The following is a 22822-nucleotide window of genomic DNA, read 5'->3' as shown; positions in this document are numbered from 1 at the left end:
GTGAAGTAGAGTGGGGTGCTATATAGTGAAATAGTGTAGACTGGAGTGACGTACATTGAAATAGAGTAGAGTGGAGTGGGGTATATTGGAGTGGCATAGAGTGTAGTGGCATAGAGTGAAGTGCTATACAGTGCAATAGCGTACTCTGGAGCATCATAGGGTAGAGCAATGTGTAGTCAAGTGGCGTAGAGTGGAGTGGCATAAAGTGTAGGGGTGTACAGTGGAATAGCATACAGTGAGGTGGTGTACACTAAAGTTTTGTAGGGTGGAGTGGCATAGAGTAAAATAGCATGCAGTGTTATAGATTGGAGGTGCCTACAGTGGAATAGAAGAAAGTGGAAAAGTGTACAGTGGAGTGAAGTAGACTGGACTGTCAGAGAATGGAGTGGCATAGAGTATAATAGCATAGAGTGGAGTGGCATAGAGTGGAGTTGTTTAAAGTGTAATAGTGTATAGTAGAGTGTCATAGAGTGGAGTGATATATAGTTGAGTGACATATGTTGGAGTGGTGTACAGTGGAATAGCATAGAGTAGAGAGGGGTACAGTAGAATAGCGTATAGTACAGTAGCACATGGTGGACTGGCATAGAGTCGAGTGACATACAATGGGATAACATAGAGTCTATTAGCATAGATTGGAGTGGCGTACACTGAAGTGGCATAAAGTGGAGTAACATACACTGGAGTTGCATGTAGTGGAATAACATAGAGTAGAGCAGCATACAATGGAATGACATATAGTGGAATAGAATAGAGTGGAGTGGTGTACAGTTGAGTAGCATAGATTGGAAAAGCATAGAGTGGAGGAGTGTACAGTGGAGTGATGTACAGTGGAGTGGCCTAGACTGGAGTGGCTGAAGTGGAGTGGGTTAGTGTGGAATAGCGAACAGTGGAGCAGCACAGTGTGGAGTGGCATGCAGTTGAGTGGGGTAGAGTGGATTAGCATTGAGTGAGTGGTGTAGAGTAGAATAGAATAGAGTGGTTTGGCGAATAGTAGAGTAGCTAAGAGTGGTGTGGCATACAGTGGAGGGTCATACAGTGGTGTGGCATACAGTGGAATAGCGTAGATTGGAGTGGTGTAGAGTAGAGTGGTGTAGTAGAGTGGAATGCAGTGGGATAGTGTAGAGTGGAGTGGCATACATAGAAGTGGTATAGAGCGGAGTTGTATACAGTGGACTAGCGTATGGTGGAGTGGCAAAGAGTGCATTAGCATACAGTGAAGTTCCGTAGAGTGGAGCGGCGTTCAGTGGAATAGCATACATTGAAGTATTGCAGAATAGAGTGGCACACAGTGGACTGGCACAGAGTGGAGTAGTGTAGAGCACAATGCAGTACAGTGAATTGGTGTGGAGTGGAATACTGTGGAGTGGTGTAGAGGGGAATAGCATAGAGTGGAATAGCATTGAGCAGTGGGGAATGTAATACCGTACAATGACATCGAGTGAGGCAGCATACAGGAGAGTGGTGTACAGTGGAAGAGCATGGAGTTGAGTCGCATAGAGTGGAGTGACATATAGTGGGATAACATAGAGTGGAATGGTGTACAATAGAGTGACATAGAGTAGAACAGTGTAGAGTGGAGTAGAGTTTATGGCAGTGGAGTTCTGTGGATTTGTGTAGAGTGAAATAGTGTGGAGTGGAGTGGTGTACACTAGAATAGCATATAGTGGGGTGGTGTAGCATGGAGTGGTGTAGAATTGAGTGGTGTAGAGTGGAAGAGCATGAAGAGGAGCGGTGTAGAGTGGGGTAGCATACAATAGGGTGGCATGTATTGCAGTGTGTGGAGTGGAGTGATATAGAGTGGAGCGATGTACAGTATAATACCATGCAGTGGAATAGGATAGGGTGGAATGGCGTACAGTAGAATAGCATACACTGGAGTGGGGTGAAGTGGAGTGGCATAGAGTGGAGTGATGTAGAGTAGAATAGCATAAAGAAGAGTGGTGTAAAGAGGAATAAGGTATACTGCAGTGGCATAGAGTGGTGTGAGGTACATTGTAGTGATGTGCAGTGGGACAGTGTAGAATGGAGTAGCATACAGTGGGTTGGGGAAGAGTGGAATAGCAAATAGCAGAGTGACGTACAGTTGAGTGGCATTGTGGCATAGAATGGAGTAGTGTAGAGTGGAATATCATAGAGAGGAGTGTTGTAGAGTGTAGAGGGGTAGAGTGCATTGAGGTAGACTGCAGTGGCTTACAGTGTAATATCATATAGTGGAGTGCTGTAGAGTGCAATATTGTAAAGTAGAGTGGCATAGTGTGGAGTGAAGTAGAGTGGGGTGCCATATAGTGGAATAGAGTAGCATGGAGTGTGGTTCAATGGAGAGGCATAGAGTGTAGTGGCGTAAAGTGAAGTGCTATACAGTGTAATAGCATACTGTGGAGTGTCATAGAGTAGAGTGACATATAGAAAAGTGGAGTAACGTGGAGTGGTGTAAAGAGTAGGGGTGTACAGTGGAATAGCATACAGTGAAGTGGTGAACACTGAAGTGTTTTAGAGTGGAGTGGTATAGAGTGTGTTAGCATGTAGTATTATAGATTGGAGATGCCTACAATGGAATAACATAGAGTGGAGAAGTGTGTAGTGGAGTGAAGTAGACTGGAGCATCACAGAATGGAGTGGCATAGAGTATAACAGCATAGAGTTGAGTGACATTGAGTGGAGTGTTGTAAACTGTAAAAGTGTATAATGGAGTGTCATACAGTGGAGTGATGTGTAGTTGAGTGGCATAGAGTGGAGTGGCATACAGTGGAATAGCATAGAGTAGAGTCGGGTACACAGGAATGGCATATAGTAAAGAAGCATACAGTGGACTGGCAAAGAGTCGAGTGACATACAATGGGATAACATATAGTCTAATGGCATAGAGTGGAGTGGCATAGAGTAGTACAGTGCAGTTGCATATAGTGGAACAGCATAGAGTGGAGTGCATACAATGTTTTGCCATATAGTGGAATAGCACAGAGTGGAGTGGCGTACAGTTCAGTAGCATAAAATGGAAAAGCGAAGTAGTTGAGTGATGTGCAGTGGAGTGGCTAGACTGGAGTGGCTGCAGTGGAGTGAGTTAGGATAGAATAGCATGCAGTGGAGCAGCACAGTGTAGAGTAGCATACAGTTGAGTCGGGTAGAGTGGATTAGCATTGAGTGAGTCGCTTAGAGTGGAATAGCATAGAGTAGATTGGCATAGAGTGGAGTAGCTTAGAGTGCAGTGGCTTACAGTGAAGTGGCGTACAGTGAAGTGGCATGCAGTGGAAAAGCATAGATTGGAGTGGTGTAGAGTGAGTGGTGTAGTACAATGGAAAGCAGTGGAATACTGAGTGAAGTGGCGTACAGTAGAGTGACTTAGAATAGACAAGTGTGGAGTAGCATAGAGGGTAGCGTTGTAGAGTTGAATGGCATATACTGGAGTGGCACGCACTGGAGTATGATATAGAGGAATATCATATATAGAAGTGGTGTAGTGTTGATTTGTTTACAGGGGAATATCATATGGTGGAGTGGCGAAGAATGCAGTGGCATACAGTGGAGTGTTGCAGAGTAGAGTGGCATACAATGGAGTGGCACAGAGTGGAGTAGTGTAGAGCAGAATAGAGTGCAGTGAATTGGTGTGGAGTGGCATACTGTGGAGTAGTGTAGAGGGGAATAGCATACAGTGAAATAGCATAGATTAGAGTGCCGTGTCATACTGTGCAATGACATGAAGTGGAGTAGAATACAGTTGGAATGGTGTACAGTGGAAGAGCATAGAGTACAGTGGCATAGAGAGGAGTGACATACAGTGTAATAGCATATAGTGGAATGGTGCACAGTAGAGTGACATAGAGCAGAATAGTGTAGAGTGGAGTAGAGTACATTGGAGTGGTGTACAGGGGAACTGCATAGAGTGGTGCGGCATGGAGTGGTGTACAGTAGAATTTTGTATAGTTGAGTGGTGTAATGTGGAGTGGTGTAGAGTGGCATGGTGTTCACTGGAGTGGTGCACAGTGGAAAAGCATAGAATTGAGTGGCACAGAATGGAAAAGCATACAGTAGAGTGGTGTATATCGGAGTTGTGTGGAGTGGGGTAGACTAGAGTGGAGTGAAATAGAGCGAAGTGGCGTACAGTGGAATAGCGTACACTGGGGTGGGGTAGATTGGAGTGGCAAAGAGGGGACTACCATAAAGTGGACTGGTATATTGTGGCGTGGGGTACACTGGACTGGAGAAGAGTGGAGTGAGATACAGTGTGGTGGCATACAGTGGAATAGCATTGTTAGACTTGGCATCCTTGGCGTGGTCTCTCCTGACTTTTTGCCTCTGTTTCCTAGGTTGTTGATGTGTGCTGGACTCTGTTTTTGCTGTTTTTGTTACTCTGGGCACTTCACTACTGGTATCCAGTGCTAAAGTGCAAGTGCTCCTAAGTAAAATGTATGTGTAATTGGCTTTCCATGCTTGGCATATTTGATTTACTGGTAAGTCCCTAGTACAGTGGACTAGAGGTACCCACGGCCTGTAAATCAAATGCTACTAGTGGGCCTGCAGCACTGGTTGTGCCACCCACATTAGTAGCTCTGTGAACATGGCTCCAACCTGCCACTGCAGTGTCTGTGACTGCAGTTTTAACTGCCAATCCGACTTGGCAAGTGTACCCCCTTGTCAGGCCTAAACCTTCCCCTTTCTTACATGTAAGACACCCCTCAGGTAGAATCTAGGTAGCCCCATGGGCAGGGTGCAGTGTATGTTTAAGTTAGGACATATACTAATGTATATTAAATGCCCTAACTGTGAAATACTGCCAAATTCGTTTTTCACTGTTTCAAGGCCTATCTCTCTCAGAGGTTAACATGGGGGCTGCCCTTAAATATGATTATAGTGTAGATTCCCTTTTGGAGCAGATAGACATGTGGAGTTTGGGGCCTCTGAACTCACAATTCAAAAATGCTTTTTTTAGTGAGGTTTGTTTTGAGATTGTGTATTTGAAAATGCCACTTTTAGAAAGTAGGCATTTTCTTGCTTACACCATTCTGTGACTCTGCCTGTTTGTGGATTCCCAGTCTGGATTAGTTTGACAGTTGGGCTGTTTGCACCTCTCTCTAGACAGTGACACAAAGGGAGCTGGGGTGTAGCCTGCATAGCCCGATGAGCCATATGTGCTAAAAGGGAGGGGAGGAACGATCACTCACACTTGAAAGGGCTCTGCCTGCCCTCACACAATGCAGTCTCCATCCACCTGGTGTGTGTCTGGGGCCTGGCCTGGGCAAGGCAGGATCTCACAAACAAGAGAGAGGCCTACTTCAAAGGCAGAACAGGGGCTAAAAAGAGCACCCAAAACCCCTGAAAATTAGATCACTTCTGGAATCAAGAGGAACCTCTGCCAAGAAGAAGAGGTGAAGAGCTGAGGAGAAGTGCTGCCCTACCTGTGACTATGCTTTGTTGAGCTATCATGCAGTTGCTACTTCTGCTTGTGAAAGGGGATAAAGACCGCCTGTGAAGAATTTCCAAGGGCTTAAACTGAGATTGCCTCCTGTTGTTGAAGTCTCAGGGCCATCAAGGACTTCCCCTGCCATCACCTGGACTCTCTGCTTAGACTCCTGCCCTGCTAAGTGGTGCCCTATCCAGTTCCTGGGCCCTTGAAAGGCAAAGCTGGCAGACCAAGACTGATAATCCACGCACAGACCGTCGTGGTGGGAAATTTTCGTTGCATCTTCCGTGACACGGCTGATAAATGACGTTCCACCGGCTTTGTGGCTGAAATCAATGCTCCACCTGCATCGCGGCGGGAAGATCGACTCAATGTGGCTGGAGAAACAATGTACAACAGCTGCTAACTGAGGCTGATAACAACTCAAACCCCCAGCAGCATGGTTTGGTGATACAGAGTGACTGAAAGCCTGCCCGGATCCGAGGTGCCTGTCCAGATCGATGCATTGCTCTCTTGCAGGAGAGGAGAAATGACGCACGCCGACCAGAGGAGGAATGACGCACGGTCTTGCTTGGGAGTGAGAAATCGATGCATCGCTGGGCATTTTTCAATTCACAATCACCAGTGTGGCTTTATTTGGATGATACCCAGTTACTTTTGTGTGCTAACAGCGTTCTCACTGCTTTCTAAAGATTAAGGCCCTCATTATGACCCTGGCGGTGAGTGATAAAGTGGCGGTAATACCTCCAACAGGCTGTTGGTAATTACTTCCAAATTATGACCATGGCGGTGATAACTCCCATAGACAGCCAATGTACCACACCAACCGCCTGGGCAGAAACAACATTCACCACGGCGTAGCTGCCAACAGCCAGACGAAAGACAAAGTACCGCCCACCATATTTAGACACCAGAAACTGCCAGCTTTTCCTGGGTGGTACCAATGCCATCAAAAGCCTGGCAGAAACAGTTCTTTGTAGATAAAAGAAATCAGAGACACAGGGAAGAACTCCGCTGCTATGGAACCCGAACTGCAAGTCTTTCCGATGATCATCTATGTTGTGTTCCACCTGGAACACCAATGCCAACGAAGATGACAACCGTGAGTACAGCCACCTAGCACACAAGAGAGGGAGGGAGGAAAACGAGAGTGACACACACAGGCACCACACACACACGACGCAGACACACCATACACACAACCAGCTGCGCACGAAAAACAATTTGTCCCCGAAAAATGGCGGAATAATGAAAAGACAACTGGAATGTATGATAGTGATTGTAATCAGATCAACATCTACATAACTAATATGATTTGTCAATGAAACCAATATGTACACATGTACACGAAGGGACACTGCCCAGTCCAATTTTCAAAGGGCCCACATTGCCACAGGGCACAGTCTAAGGCCCAACTCAAATCCTGACCACATCCGGATAGTACTCTGCAGGGGCATCAGTTTGCAAATGGGCAGGCACCTCAGGGTGGGTGGGGGGGCACCTTAGCCAGATGCGGGAACAAGACCACTGGTTCTGGAGGGGGCTCCATTCCCATTTCTCTCTGCTGGGGAGTGCAAGGCCACAGTCTTTGGAGTGGGTGACTTGCCCACTGGTTCTGGAGGGGGGAACATGCCCATTGCTTTGTGCTGGGAGCGCAAGGCCACAGTCTCTCAGGTGGGTGACTTTCCCACTGGTTCTGGAGGGGGCAGCATGCCCATTGGTTTGTCCTGGGGAGTGCAAGGCCACAGCCTTTGGAGTGGGTGACTTTCCCAATGGTTCTGGAGGGGGCAACATGCCCATTGCTTTATTCTGGGGTTGTCAAGGCCACAATCTTTGGAGTGGGTGACTTTCCCGCTGGTTCTGGAGGGGGCAGCATGCCCATTGCTTTGCCCTGGGGAGAGCAGGGCCACAGTCTCTTAGGTGGGTGACTTTCCCACTGGTTCTGAAGGGGGCAACTCATACAGCAGCTCCTGGAGGGTGGCCTACATGGCATCTTCTGGCAGTGACGGCTGCAGTGTGTTGGTGGATGGAGGAGCCTCGTGGTCAGTCTAAGCACCTGCTGATGGCTGCAATGTGGTGGTGGATGGAGGAGCCTCCTGGGCAGCCTCTGCACTTGCAGATGGCTGCAATTCATCAGCTGGCTTTGGGGGCCTGTGACAGCTGGTGGTGGTGTCACCCTTACAGCCTCCCCTAGAGTAGAGTGCTTCATCTCCTCCAGCATGTGGGGTGTGGATCCCTTACCATTCCTGGCATGGGTGGATGGGCTCTTCCCCTTCTGGGATGGAGGTGCAGACTCCTTTCTCTTCTTGCCTGGTGGTTTAGGCTCTGTCCCCTTCTTGCCTGGAGGTGTGGCATCCTTCCCACCACGACTAGGTGGTGCCGCCACTATCTCGTGGACTGTTTAGCTGAGGTGCTGGGCTGGGTCCTTGCTCATATGGGCAGGACGGGGAGGGGGAGGGAAGAGGTCAAGATGGTCAAGGAAACAATTTTTAGGGACGTTGTGGCGGGAGCAGGGAGGAGTAATGGAAGTGGTGGATGAGGGAGTGGTTGTAGGAGGTGTATGTCTGCTGGATTTGAGTGCAGGTGCATGGGCTGTATGCTTATGTGAGGTGGATGGCTGTTTGGTGTGTGAGTGATTGCTTTTGTGTCCTTCAGGAGGGGGCACACAGGGTGGGAGAGGACAGAGGGGGGGTGTGCATGGCTGTTATGGAGGTGTCTGCCAGTGAGGTGTGTGTTCTGCTTGTTCTGGTGATGCTGGTAGTGGATGTTGATATAGTGCATGCAGGTGTGAGTGTGGATGTGACTGGGACAGAGGTGGAGGAGGAGGAGGTGGGGAGACCGATGAGACAGTGGATGTTGTCGTCTCTGCAACTGTATGGTTTTTGCGTGAGTGCTTGTGGGAAGAAGTGTGGCACTTGTGTTTGCCTGTGACACTCTTGGGTGTTGTCTTGTGTGCATGCTCATCTGTATGTGTTCCAGGGATCAGTTGGGGTTCAGCAGAATGGGCCTAGGAAGTGGAAGATGGAGAGGGGACGGTAGAAACAGGGACAATGGCTGCAATCAGAGAGGAGGCCAGAGCCTCAATCGAATTTTGTTGGGCAGCCAATCCAGGAATGCATTGCATTGTTGCATCTGGGATGCCAGTCCCTGTATGGCATTCACAATGGTTGACTGCCCTAGAGAGATGGATCTCAGGAGGTCAACAGCATCCTCATTCAGGGCAGCAGGGCTCACTACGGCAGGGCCTGAGGTGCCTGGGGCGAAGGAGATGCCCACCCTCCTGGGTGAGCAGGAATGGGCAACTCGCTGAGCGGCTTCTGGGAGGGCGGTGCTAGTACAGGGTGGCGACTGTACCTGCAGCTGGGGCAGTCACAGAGGTGTCCGCCACCACCAGGGAGCTTCCATTGAAGGAGGTATCAGAGTCTGTGTTGTCTCCTCCAGTCTCCGCCGTGGTGCTCCCCTCGCCCTCTATCCCACTGGCTCCTTCAGTGTCGGTGGACTCTGCCTCCTGGGTCCTCTGGGATGCAGCTCCCTTTGTCACTGGTGTCCCTGCTCCTCCGCCAGATGATGCTAATGCATATAAAGACTGCATGACAAAACAAGCAAGAGGGGAGAGAGACAAAGGATACACTGGGTCAATGACTGCACCAACACCACTATTGACATGCACATCACCATCACACACAGGGAACAGGCATAAGCACTATACATTGCACTTCCAGTGATATGGCTAGTCACTAAGGCAAGATGAGGAGCACACACCGCAAACTGCAGCACTCCTGTTACCCTTGATGCCCTGGCTGAGGAGGACTGCTAACAAGCTAGGTTACCTGTATTTGCCATATACCCATTACCCTTCAGATTACCCACGCTGCAATGTCTGGCCTGGCCTTAGGGGCACCCACTAACACACATCCACCACCCGGATACCACCCCACCAGCCAAAATATGTAATGATACCCACTGTACTCACCCCCTTGTGGCTGCTGTGATTCCCTCAAGCACCCACCCAGCTCAGGGTAGGCCACCACCGGTATGCGGGCCATCTGGGGGGGTCAGTGTCCGACGGGCACCCTTTCCTTGTTGGGAGGCCATTCCCAGCTGGGTCTCCGCTGTCTTCCGTGCCCAGCATCTCAGGTCCTCCCACCGGTTCCAGTGGGTGTTCTGCCTGCCATAGACCCCTAGGGTCTGCGCACACCATATTCCCTTCTTTTGATGGGTGCTGACCTGCAGATGCAATACAGACAGGAGAACACCAATAAACTAACAGTCCAGACTGTTACCCAAAGGTCCCACCATGCCCCTTTCCATCACCGTTGGCAGACACATCGCCCAGCCCACACCATGAAAACCACCACAAGACATTCCCCCTACTCCCCACACCCCTTAGACGATGCTTACAAACACATCTCCATTCATCCTTCCAACATGTGTTGTGCCCAAAGTGTACTAACCTGTTGGTCTGGAGGCCCATACAGCAGTCCGTACTGGGGTAGGACCCCATCCACCAGTCGCTCCAACTCCTCTGAAGTGAAGGCTGGGGCCCTTTCCCGGTCACACGTGCCATGGTAGGTACCAGACACAGGTCACAGCAGCACACGCAGTGTAGGTCTTCTCCTGCTGAACGTCAAGAAACAAGTGAGGAATCAAATAGAAAATGGTGGTCACGTCTGCGGCGGTGTACACTGTCACCACCAGCATAGATCCCTGCCTGGCTGATGAAGGGTGAAACCCTGAAACCGGTCCCATGATGCTTATTTCCGGTCCAGTGAGGACCTGGTTTGGCAGTTCGGGCTGCACTGTTCCCATGAGGAACAGGGTCAAGACTGATTTGCATATGGCTAAGTCCAAATTGGGGTGGCATGGTGAGCAAAAGAACGATGGATTAAACCCAGATCTTTGACGGGGGTGAGTGTTTGCATTGTTCAGGTCTCCGTCCATCATCCTTCTGTGTTGCTAAAGTTGCCCTATGTGGGAAGGGTATGCCCAAACGTGGGTCCCTTGCTCACTGTGCCACTGGATTCAAGCTAGCCTGGCTGATGAAGGGTGAAACTCTGAAACCGGTCCCAGGATGCTTGTTTCCGGTCCAGTGAGAACCTGGCTTGGCAGTTCGGGCTGGACTGTTCCCATGAGGAACAGGGTCAAGATTGATTTGCATATGGCTGGGTCCAAACTGGGGTGGCATGGTGAGCAAAAGAACAATGGATTGAACCCAGATCTGTGACTGGGGGTGAGTGTTTGCATTGTTCATCACTCGATCCATCATACTTTTGTGTTGATGGAGTGTTGTCTGCCCTGATAAAGCATATGTGCAGCTACATTTCTTTCCCCCAGGTGGAAGATTTGGCCACTGTGAAGACCGGATTCTATGCAATGGGACATATCCCCAATATTACTGGGGCGATTGACAGAACACATATTGCGTTTGTCCCCCCCTGCCAGAATAAACAGGTGTACAGGAATTGTAAGAGTTTCCACTCACTGAATGTGCAGATGGTGTGCCTGGAGGACCAGTACATCTCCCACGTCAATGCTAAGTATCATGAGTCAGTGCATGATGCCTTTGTCCTGAGGAATTGCAGCATCCCAAATGTGATGGGCCACCTACAGAGGCACAGGGTGTGGCTAATAGGTGAGCCTTTGTCCCCACCCGGTGTATGTTAGTGTATGCCTCTGCTGCTGACCCCATTATATTATGTGTCGCTAAATGTTGTCCCTCACTACCTGCAGGTGCCTATGGCTACCCAAACCTATTGTGGCTGCTGACACCTGTGAGGAATGCCAGGGCAGGAGCAGAGGAACAGTATAATGAGGCACATGTGCGAACCAGACGGATCCTCGAGAGGACCTTCGGCCTCCTGAAGGCCAGGTTCAGATGCCTCCATCTGATAGGTGCATCCCTGTGCTACTCACCCGAGAAGGTCTGCCAGACAGTAGTGGCATGCTGCATGTTCCACAACCTGGCCCTCAGACATCATGTACCCTTTCCGCAGGAGGAGGAGACAGGAGATGCCCCTGTGGCAGCAGTAGACCCCGATGACAGCTAGGATGAAGAGGCTGAGGATGAGGATGAGGACAACAGAACATCAGTTATCCATCAGTACTTCCAGTGACACACAGGTGAGACAGTGCAACTTCACATTTCATTGACTATTGGTGTATTCTGTGCAGCTGTGGCATGATGGCATTGACTTCCTTTTACCTCTACTTACTGTCACCTATGGTTTGTCATTTTACAGATATTGGTGCTATGACAACTGTGTACTGATGTGATTACTACAGCCAGCTACAGGTCATTATCCCTATGCTCTCACAATGTACAGTTCACTTGCACTGGATGTAACTGTTTACATGAATACACATTTCAACATGACATACAAGTAGTCGAGTTGTGTTCAAGGGAGTTTATTTTAGTGCTAACAAATTTAGGGGAAGGTACAATGGAATGGGGTGATGATGGAGGAAAGTCCAGGGTACTGTTCCAGTCTGTTTGAAGCACAGGTGCCGTGTCCAAACGGCCATAGGAAGGGGAGCAACAGCAGTTCAAGATGGACAAGGTGACAGGGTGGGACACAAGGGAGACAATCAGGAGAGTGTAATTTCCTGGCGGTGGTCTTGGCAAGTGTCTCTGGTTTCTATCTGCACAACGGGGAACGTTTGCGGGGGGTTCACCTTCTTCAGGGGGAGGGATGCTGGTGGCCTGTGGGTCGTGTTCCGGGACCTCCTGGCCACTAGTGGCAGCGGAGGTGGAGGGCTGGTCAGTGGACTGGCTAGTGGTAGGGGCCCGCTGGTGTGCTGTTGCCTTCCTCATGATGTTGACCATGTCTGCCAGCACTCCTGCTATGGAGATCAGGCTGGTGTTAATGTCCTGCAAGTCCTCCCTGATCCCTTGATACTGTTCCTCCTGCAGCCGCCAGTTCTCCTGCACGTTGTCAAGGATCTAGCCCATCGTGTCCTGGGAATATTGGTAGGCTCTCAGGATCTTGGAGAGTGCCTCCTGGAGAGTCGGTTCCCTGGTCCTGTCGTACCCCTGGTGCACAGCGGTTCTCCCAGTGTCCCTGTTGGCCTGTTTCTCTGTCCCCTGAATGGTGTGCCCACTGCCACTGACCGCAGGTCCCTGTACAGGTGGGCACACTGCTGATTGACCTGTCTTGGGGACAGAGGTGTGGGTACGCTGGGTGGGTGCTGTGGTGTTGAATACTGAAGGGAGAGGCTCTGTGGTGGTCTGTGAGTGGGCTTGGGTGACCAGCTGTCCAGTGGTCCTTGATGGGCCAGGTAGGTCATCCAGATCCTAAAGTCCAGAGTTACTGTCATCACTGGGGGTATCTTCTGTTGGGAGACTGGATAGTCGTGGCACCTCCTTTCCACTGACGTTGGCTGGGGTACCTGTGGGGATGTAAGTGATGTATTATTCTTCATGTGTGTGACATATTGTGCATCCCTGCCGTCCCCTCTATCGTTGGGGTTGGCCTGCCACCTTTGCATGTGTGTGGTGATGTATTGTTGGATTGTTAGTTCCCCTATGCTGTGCATGTTTTAATGATGGGTGTCCATGCAGGGCTGGGAGGGCTGTCCATGCATTGGTATAGCATGCAGGGCTTGTCATTGTGGTTAGTCATATGTGTAGGTGCAGTGTGTGAGATGGAGTGGAGTGATGGTAAGGGGGTGTGGTGGCATGCAGGTATGGGGGGTGATAAGTGTTAATTGTTGACTTACCAGTGTCCAGTCCTCTGGCTACTCCAGCGAGTCCCTCAGGATGCAGGATTGCTAAGACTTGGTCCTCCCATGCTGTGAGCTCTGGGGGAGGAGGTGGGGGTCCACTGCCAGTCCTCTGTACGGCGAGCTGGTACCTTGCTGCTACGGAATGTATCTTCCCCCGTAGGTCGTTCTACCTCTTCCTGATGTTGTCTCTTGTTCTTGGATGCTATCCTACGGTGTTGACCCTGCCCACGATTCTCAGCCATAGCTCCATCTGCCTGGCAATGGAGATCTGCTGTACCTGTGCTCCAAAGAGCTGTGTCTCTACCCTGACAATTTTCTCCACCATGACCCTTAACTTCTCATCCTTGAAATGGGGGTGCCTTTGTGGTGCCATGGTTGTTGTGTGGTGTGTGTTGGTGAGAGTGTGTTGAGTAATGTGGTGGGGTGTGTGTTGTGGGGTGCATGAGGGATGTATGGGTGTCATTGGTGTGCGTCTAGTTGTCACAGTGGTCTTGGTGTCAGTCTGGTGGCGCTTTTTGGTATTCGTAAAAGGTTGTGGGTAATGTGGGTGTGTGTTTTATAGTGGTGTTGGTGTGGTGTGTGTCTGAGTGTCAGGTGTGTGTTATTCGTATTGGCCACTGTAGTGTTGTTTTACATGCGGGTGTCCATTCTGACCGCGGTGGTATGTACCGCCAATGTATTACCAACGTTGAATGTCCGTTGTTGTGATTTGTGGGCCATAATGTGGCGGGCGTTGTTCTCTTGGCGTAACGGTATGGGTGTTGGTACCACCACTTTAACACTGACCTTTGGGCTGGCGGAATTGTGTATGTGGCTGTATTCTGTCAGTTTGGTATGCGTTTTTGTCATAAAATGGCAAACGGGTATTCGCGACCGCTGCGGTATCTTGACAGCTGTCAGCGTGGCAGTAGGCTGCGTTTACAGCCAATGTCATAATGAGGGCCTAAGACTATTATTCTCTGAAAATTCATAACTTGACTATGTTGGAGTTTTGTCATTTTGGTCTTGTTTTGTTAAGATACATATTCTCTATTTTTCTAAACATGTGTTGTGTCATTTTATAGTGTTTTCATTGAATTAATGTGTGTGTTGGTACTTTACACATTGCTTCTGAAGTTGGGTCTGCCAGCTCGTACTTAGCTACCAAGTGGGTGAACGGGGGTTAACTGAGGGCGATTCTCCTTTACCCTGAGTAGAGCGAGGGTCCTTGCTTGGAGAGAGGGTAACATGACTGCCAACCAAAAGACCCCATTTCTAACAAGAATAGACTGGATTTGTGTACAGTGGAGTGGCAAAGAGTGGAGTCGCACACAGTAGAGTGATGTAGAATGGAGTGGTGTAAAGTGGAATACCGTAGAATGAAGAGTTGTGAAGTATAGTAGGGTAGATGTAGGAAGCTGTCCTGGTATGTGGTGGGTACCTAAGGTACCTACACATCATATTGGATCCAAGTAATCCCCTATTAGTGCAGTGTAGGCAGTGTCTAGAAGTCAGGATCTCTAAGTAGCTGTGGATGAGCAGCCAAAGCTTATCTAGGAGACATGCAAAGCTCATGCAATATCACTGTAGTCACACAGCTCTTACACACATGAAAGAATACACTCAGTGTTACAAAAATAAAGGTACTTTATTATGGTAACTGTTCGAAATGGGGTCTTTGGTTGGCAGTCAGGTTACCCCCTGTCCAAGCAAGGACCCACTCTCTAGTCAGGGTACATCACACACAATCCAAATTAGCCTGTGCCCACCCTCTGATAGCTTGGCACTAAGCAGTCAAGCTTAGTTTAGAAGGCAATGTTTAAAGTATTTGTGCAATAAATCATGCAATAACACAAAAATACACCACACAGGTTGAGACAAATATAGAATATTTATCTGAGAAGATTAAGGTCGAAACAATCAAGATTTGATAAATACAAGTTGAGATATCACTTTTGTAAGGATAAATAGAGTCTTATAGTTCTTAAAAATAACAATGGTCTCTTGTGAGTGCAAAGTACCTGGTTTGTGTCTAAATTATCTGCACGGAACCGCAGAGGAGGTGAGAGGCGTAGAAAATGGGGAGGTGTGTGTAGGTTTCTCTGGGGGTACACAAACGATGTGTGAATGCTTTTCAATGCAGCAAGAGCTTTGCGTCGATTTCCAGCGCGCAGGCTTTGATCCTCTTCCGGTTGCGGAGTATTTGGACGCCCTGGGGATGATGCGGAGAAATCGTGGGCATGCAGGACAAATTCACGAGCTGCATCGTTCCGATGGGTGATGGGGGGAAATTTCTGTTGCATGGCAGGTGCTGCGTTGATTCTTCTTGCAGGAAGTCAGGCTGCGTCATTCCAGCTCAGCAATGTGTTGATACAGTGGGCTGTGCATCGAAATTCCAGTCGCAACACTGGCGCTGCATCGATCTCCACTCAGGGAGGCGGGCTGCAGCGCTCCAGTTCGGTGTTGCAGTGATTTTCTCACAACAGGGCAGACTGTGCATCAATTACGGCAGGCTGTGCTTCAAATCCATCGGGCTGTGCGTTGATTTTCACCACACAAGGAGTTCTTTGCAGAGACTAAGGGCCTCATTTCAACCTCTGCGGTCTTTAAGCAAGACCGCTGAGGTACCGCTGTGCTGAAGACCGCCAGTGCAGGTGGTTTTCAGCACAGCGTATCATGACTGCTGACAGCCCCCACCCTTTTTCGGACTGAGAGCCGCCAGCAGCCATGCTGGCAGTCATCGGGGAAGTGGAGGCTGCTCCACCTCCACCGCTACTTCATCAGAACACCGCCCACCGAATCACGTCCCATGATTCTAGTGACGGGGAGCTGGCGACGGAGCAGCCCCCATGGATCCCGTTCCCTTCTGGAGGATCACCGGACCAGGTACGGTGATCGTTTGTTAGGGGAAGGGGTGGGGGGGGGTGTTTGGGCGAGTCTGTCTGTGTGTCTGTCTTTGTGTATGTCTGTGTGTATGTCTGTGTGTATGTGTGCGTGTATGTGTAGTTGTAGTGTAAGTGTGCGTGTAGGGGGATGTGTGTGTCAATGTCGGGGGTGGGGAGGGGGGTCCTACCACTTTTGGGGGGTGGTAGAGGGGTAGTGGGTTTGGGGGCAGGACTCTGGGGAGGGGGAGGGAGGTGGGGCAGACCCCTATCAGTGCCAGGGAACGAATTCCCTGGCACTGATAGTGCCTTCCGCCATGGATTTTGTGGCGGTACAGAACCCCACAAAATCCATGATGGTATGCAGGGTCGTTCTGCCGCCGGCGGTGTAGTGACAGCCTCCAGGCTGGAGACCGAAGTCTCCATCCCAGCTATCTTTACCACCCTGATGGTCGGAGTGGAGAAGTGGCGGTTTTGCATGGCGGTCACCGCCATGCTAGTAATTCTAGTTTTTTTACCGCCGGCTTGTTTGTGGTATTGCCGCCACTTCTCCACTGACCGCCAGGGTTGTAATGAGGGCCTAAGTCTTTTTGACCCTGAGACTTCAAGAAACAGGAGGACAGTTCAATCCAAGCACTTCTCAGCGGAGCCAGAGGGCAGCAAGGCAGCAAGGCAACAACAAGACAGCAGTCCTTTACAGCAAAGTAGCCAGGTGAGTACTTTGCGCAGCCAGGCACAAGAGAGCTGTCAACTAATCCAGCCAGACGTGGATTGTAATGCTCAGAAGGATTTAAGTACAGAGAAATGCTCACTTTCTAAAAGTGGCATTTCTAAAATAGAAATATTAAATCCAACTTCACCATTCAGCAGGATCTTCTATTACCAATCTGGCCATAGTAAACATGACCCTGTTACTCCTTTCAGATCAGAATCTACCATTCAAACAGTATATGAGGGTAGCCCTAATATTAGCCTATGAAAGGAACAGGCATCACCGCAGTGGAAAACGAATTTGGGAGTTTTACACTACCAGGACATATGAACTACACAGGTATATGTCCTGCCTTTTATCTACATAGCACCCTGCCCCAGGGGTTATGTAGCGCCTGCCTTAGGGATGACTTCTATGTAGGAATAGGGGAGTTTAAGTTTCGCAAGTAATTTTAAATGCCAAGTTGAATTGGCAGGGAAAATACACGCACAGGCCTTGCAATGGTTAAGGGGCTACGTATGTGGGCGGCACAATCAGTGTTGCATGCCCACTAGTAGCATTTAATCTACAGGCCCTGGGCACGTGTAGTGCACTTTACTAGGGACTTATAAGTAAATTAAATAAGCCAATTGGGTATGAGCCAATGTCACCATGTTTTAAGGGAGAGAACATATGCACTTTAGCACTGGTTAGCAGTGATAAAGTGTGCGGAGTCCAAAAACCAGCACAAACAGTGTCAAAAAGTGGAGGGAGGCAGGCAAAAAAATTTAGGGTGACCACCCTAAGGCTGTCAGGTCTAACAGTAACACAGCACCAAAAATACTATAGAGGCAATACTCCCGTAGGAGGTAAGTAATACACAAGATATATACACTAGTTGTCAGAAAAAGGCATAGAAATAGTTAGAAAACAGTGCAAACAGTGTAAAACACAATAGAGAATAGTGGCCCTAGGGGGAGCATTAACCATATACTAAAAACATTGAATGCAAAATTTGGACTCCCACCTAGGTCAGTGGAGTGTGTAGAGGGACACTGGGGGTACAAGGAAAGCACAAAGGTAAGTACCACAACACCCCCCAGCGACCAGGAAAACAGGAGTAAATCACTAGAATTTTCCAAGAACACTCCCTTAGAAGAAACGGAGAGAATTGCAAAACCCAGAGATGACTGCAATAACCCATTGGTGGATTCCTGAAGAGGAAGACCTGTGGAAAGAGGGGACCAAGTCAAGAAGACACAGCAGAGTCCAGTGGGGAAAGGAGCCCCTACCCACCAAGCTGAGGATGTGGGAGTTGGTCGATGGTGAGGAAGAAGAGTCAGCACTGCAGCCCTGGAGTCAAAGTCGAGTTCCTGGAGGATGCAGGTGATGTCCCGCACTGGAAGGAAGATTGCAGTCAGGTTTGCGTGTCCAGGTTCCACCAACAAGCGTTGGCACAGGCAAAATTTGCGATTGGTGGAAAGTGTTGCTGCCGAGGACCAGCAAGTCTCAGAAGGACTCAACTAAGGAGGAGGAGCCAAAGGGGACAGTCAACATCACAGAGAGCCCACAGAAACACAGGCAGCACCCACAGGTGCTGTGGGCTGGAGCTACACGAAGACTAAAGACCCCTTGGAAGATATGCCAAAAAGCCTTGGCAGCTGCAAAAGACATCGTGCAAGGGGGTACTGTCCTGCATGGGAAGGCAAGGGCTTACTTCCACCCAAGTTAGACAGCTGGTAGAGAAGACCGATGGGACCACTTCTGACCACCACCCGTGATGCAGGATCCACGCAGCTGAGCAGGAGCGGGGATCCACGCAGCCGGTCATCACTGCTGTTGGTGCCTGAAGATGCAGGGGAGTGACTCCTTCAATCCAAGGGAGATTCCTTCTTCTTTCCTGTGCAGACTGAAGACGGGCTGGCTCGAGTGGATGTATGACTGGGGAAATGTTGCAGGAGCTGGAAGGAGCGTGGAAAAAATGTTGTAGTCGAAGTCTTCGTATTTGTTGCAGATTGTCAGGTCCTGGAGAGCCCAAATGCAGTTTCTTTGGTCAGTACGGGATGCAGAGGAATCCTTCTGGAATCTTTAAAGCCGAATCTGAGAAACCACCCAAAAGAGAGACCCTAAATAGCCCTGAAGGGGGGATTGGTCACCTAGCTGGGTGACCACCTATCAGGAGGGGGCTCTGATGTCACATGCCTGACCTGGCCACTCAGATGCCCCCACTGTTCCCTGCCAACCTTGGATCCAAGATGGCAAAACCCAGGGACCCTCGGGAGCAGCTCTGGGCACCGCCCCTGGGATAGTGATGGCCAGGGGAGTGGTCACTCCCCTTTCCATTGTCCTTTCCTGGTGTTTTAACACAAGAGCAGGGAATGGAGGCACCAAATTTGCCCTTCAAATCATACCAGTGGCTTTGGGAGGCTACACCTCCCAAGTCCAATAACACCTATTTCCAAAGAGAGAGGGTGTAACACCCCTCTCCCAAAGGAAATCATTTGTTCTGCCTTCCTGGGCATGAGTTGCTCAAGCAACAGGAGGGCAGAAATCTGTCTGTGAGGCGGTAGCATCTGAGGCTGCCTGGAAATCCTCAGAAGGCTGTAGGAGCAATGCTGGGGGTCCTATAAGGAACCCCCAGAGTAGATGGAATCATACAACCAATACTTACAAAAGTATTGGGGTATGAGTCTAACATGTTTGATACCAAACATGCCTAGGTTTGGAGTTGCCATCATGTAGCTGGACATAGATAGTGACCTATGTCCACTACCCGTGTAAAATGGTGTCCCCGCACTCAGTCCAAGAACATGAGTCTGGAGTTTGTGGGGGCACCTCTGCTAGTGCAGGGGTGCCCTCACACACAGGAACCTGCACCCTACCCTCTGGGTTGAGAGGGCGTACCATAGGGGTGACTTATAGTGACCTGGTGCAGTGCCCTATAGTGAAACCGGGTGCATGCACCCGGTTCACGCAAACTGCAATGGCAGGTCTTCAGAACCCTTTGCATGGGCTCCCTATGGGTGGCAGAATAACTGCTGGTGCCCATAGGGATCCCCTGGAACCCCAATGCCCTGGGTACCTGGGTACCATATTGTAGGGGCTTACATGGGGGCACCAGTATGCCAATTGTGGGATGAAATACAGAGTTTTGGGATAGAGAGCATAATCACTGGGGTCCTGGTTAGCAGGTTGTCAGTGAACACAGTCAAACACACTGACATCAGGCAGAAAAAGGGGGTAACCATGCTAAGAAAGAGGGTACTTTCCTACAGTGGAGTACAGTGGGGTAGACTGTAGTGGCGTGGTGTGGAGTGAAGTAGAGTGGAGCGCCACATATTGGAATAGTGTAGAGCAGAGTGGCATATAGAGGAATAGCATGCATCATTGTAGCATTGAGTGGAGTGGAGTACCTTGGAGTGGCATAGAGTGGAGTGGCATATAGTGGAGTGGTGTACAATTTAATAGTGTCTATTTGAGTGCCATACAGTGAAGTGAAGAATAGTCAAGTTATGTACAGTGGAGTGGTGGAAAATTGAGTTGTGTATAGTGTAATAGCATACAGTGGAGTATCATAGAGTGGAGTGACGTATATTTGAGTGGCGTAGAGTGGGTAGAGTGGCGTACAGTGGGATATTGGGGTGTACAATGGGGTGGCATACACTTTAGTGGTGTACAGTGGAGTGGCCAACAGTAGAATAGCTTGTATTTTTGTAGAGTGAAGCTGTGATCCATGGAATAGCAAGAGTGGAGAGGCATATAGTGGAATCGCGTAGACTGGAGTGTCATAGAATGGAGTGGCTTAGAGTATGATAGTGCACAGTGGAGTGGTGTAGGGTGGGTTAGAGTAGAGTGTCGTACAGTGGGTTAGCGTAGAGAGGAGTGGCATATAATGAAGTGCCATAGAGTGGAGTAGCATAGAGTATATTTGCATATAGTGCTGCTTGAAAAAGATATATCTGAAAGTTTGTGAATTGATGTAGATGTAATGTGGCAGGAATGTTAATTACAAGGTGTAAATGGTAATTTTGGTGTAAGGTGTATGTAGTATAGTGTAAGTGGTGTAATAGATATGCGTTAACATTCTTAGTTATATATTGTGCTGTTGTATATTGCTGTAAGTTTGAGGTATACTGCGGTACATGCCAAGGAGAAAGCAGTATCCATTTGTCTAAAGGCTGTCTTGACAAACGTAAAAGACAGTTATATAATTTTCAGCACATTTTGTCTGCATTCTAGATTAGGGATTTAGAGATATGTAAGTAGTTGCTTTTATTGTTGTTACCTACCTATTACTACTTTATTAAAGTGGTAATAGATAGATATATGTATTGAAAGATTTCTGTATATTTTACAGCTCTTGAAAAAGAACCACGCAATTTTTAAGTAGTGCTGTCATTTATAACTATTACCTCAGTGCTGTGTAGACATTTTTCTTACGGAATTAAGGGCCTCATTACAAGTCTGGTGGTCAACAGACCGCCAGACTCGCAGTGAGGGTCATGACTGCTGCTGGTTTGGCCGTCCACCTGCCAAAGTAAGAGTTTGGCTGTCGGAGGGCCAAACAACTGCTGTCTCCACCAGGAACAATGTTCTAGATGGGCCAACAGTGGTGCAGGTCAAGATCAGCCACAACGGCACTGGTTCTCTGCCAGCCTTGTATGACAGTGAAACCAACATGAAAATGCAGATGGAGACCAGAAGCAGGGGGCCCAGGGGAACCCCTGCACTAGCCATGCCCATCACCCTCGTAATGCGCACTGTCTGTTGTGCGAATTACAAGGGTGCTGGTACCCCCTGCCGATAGCATCATTGCCATTGGCTCGTAACTCGTGCCTTCACCAGACACAGCTAATTGCACCACATAATATATCAGTGATGAGATCTTGTATGGCATCTTTGGCATTATCACTGCAAAATTTACAATAAAATTAATGATAAGAAAACTGTGCATGGCGAAGGCGCGAGTGATAGTTACTTGAAAGAACTGTGTGTTTATTTACATGTATACCCGCCCCACTGTCCTGTGGCTGCAACTGCCTGTGTGGTGGCTCCACAGCTGGGGTGCAGGTCTTCACTAATTCTATCATCCAATGCACCACAAACAAAGCACAAATAACTGCACTCCAGGATATCATTTGAAAGCAGTGATTTATTAGCTATGCTGCACCAACGAGTTTCAGATCAGGAACGAGCATTCATCAAGGTTAAGTGCCCCACTTTCCCACAAAAAAATACCATACCAGCTTATTTCATAGACATAAAAGAGTTTTTCCACAAGTCTGCAAATTCGAAGGAGTATTGAAATGTTTATATTACATGGTCATCGTAAACAATTTATGTCAATCTGTAACATTTTCACATTTGGGTAAGACATACCGTCACCATTATTTACTTTAGTGTCAGACCATTTAATGCACATTGCATGTTAGAGGGGGCTTGATACATACATTGCATAGACTTGCATTGCATGAATTGATAATTGCTATTAAAAAAACGGTGAATTTCGCCAGTTATAGTTCAGTGAACCAACTATCACTTGCACCGTCTCGATGCATTGCTTATGAGATCACATTCATGACGTTACATGCCTTCATTGGTATTTTAGACTACAATATACTAGCGTTGAGAATTTTAAGTTTCTAATTTGTTTTCTATTTGAGTGTGTCCACCAGGATGGATCCAATTTAATAACAGTCCTTCTTCATAAATGTTTTCATAAGTCTGTCGTTACCAATGGGACACTGATAAAAGTAGTCAACATCACTTCACAGTCATGGTAATGCTTTCACACACACTATGCTGAGATGCCACAGCAGGTATTGAGCAAAGGCATCAAAGAACCCATCCTACGTGACCACGGTGGCAAGCAGATATTCTGAAATACAAAGTAAGGTTACCAAATTTTATGCAGATGCACATCCCACATAAAGCACTCCAGTACTAGAACTGATATTAGCTTACATTTGCCATCCATTTGGGGTCCTGGCTTCAACCTAGGGTTTCTAAAATATCCTTGCTGCTCCAACCGCATGAGAGGCATGCCTCTGCTTTTCATTGTGGCAAATATAGAAAAGCTTAAAAAGCTTTGTGCTCTAAAAAGCCAGGTATATTTTTACTTCTGACAAAACGTTTCTCAAGAGTGGA

This window comes from Pleurodeles waltl, chromosome 8 (genome assembly GCF_031143425.1).
Source record: "Pleurodeles waltl isolate 20211129_DDA chromosome 8, aPleWal1.hap1.20221129, whole genome shotgun sequence".
NCBI classification, from domain to species: domain Eukaryota; kingdom Metazoa; phylum Chordata; class Amphibia; order Caudata; family Salamandridae; genus Pleurodeles; species Pleurodeles waltl.
The sequence above is the reverse complement of the archived record's forward strand: the minus strand, read 5'-3'. Positions refer to the sequence as shown.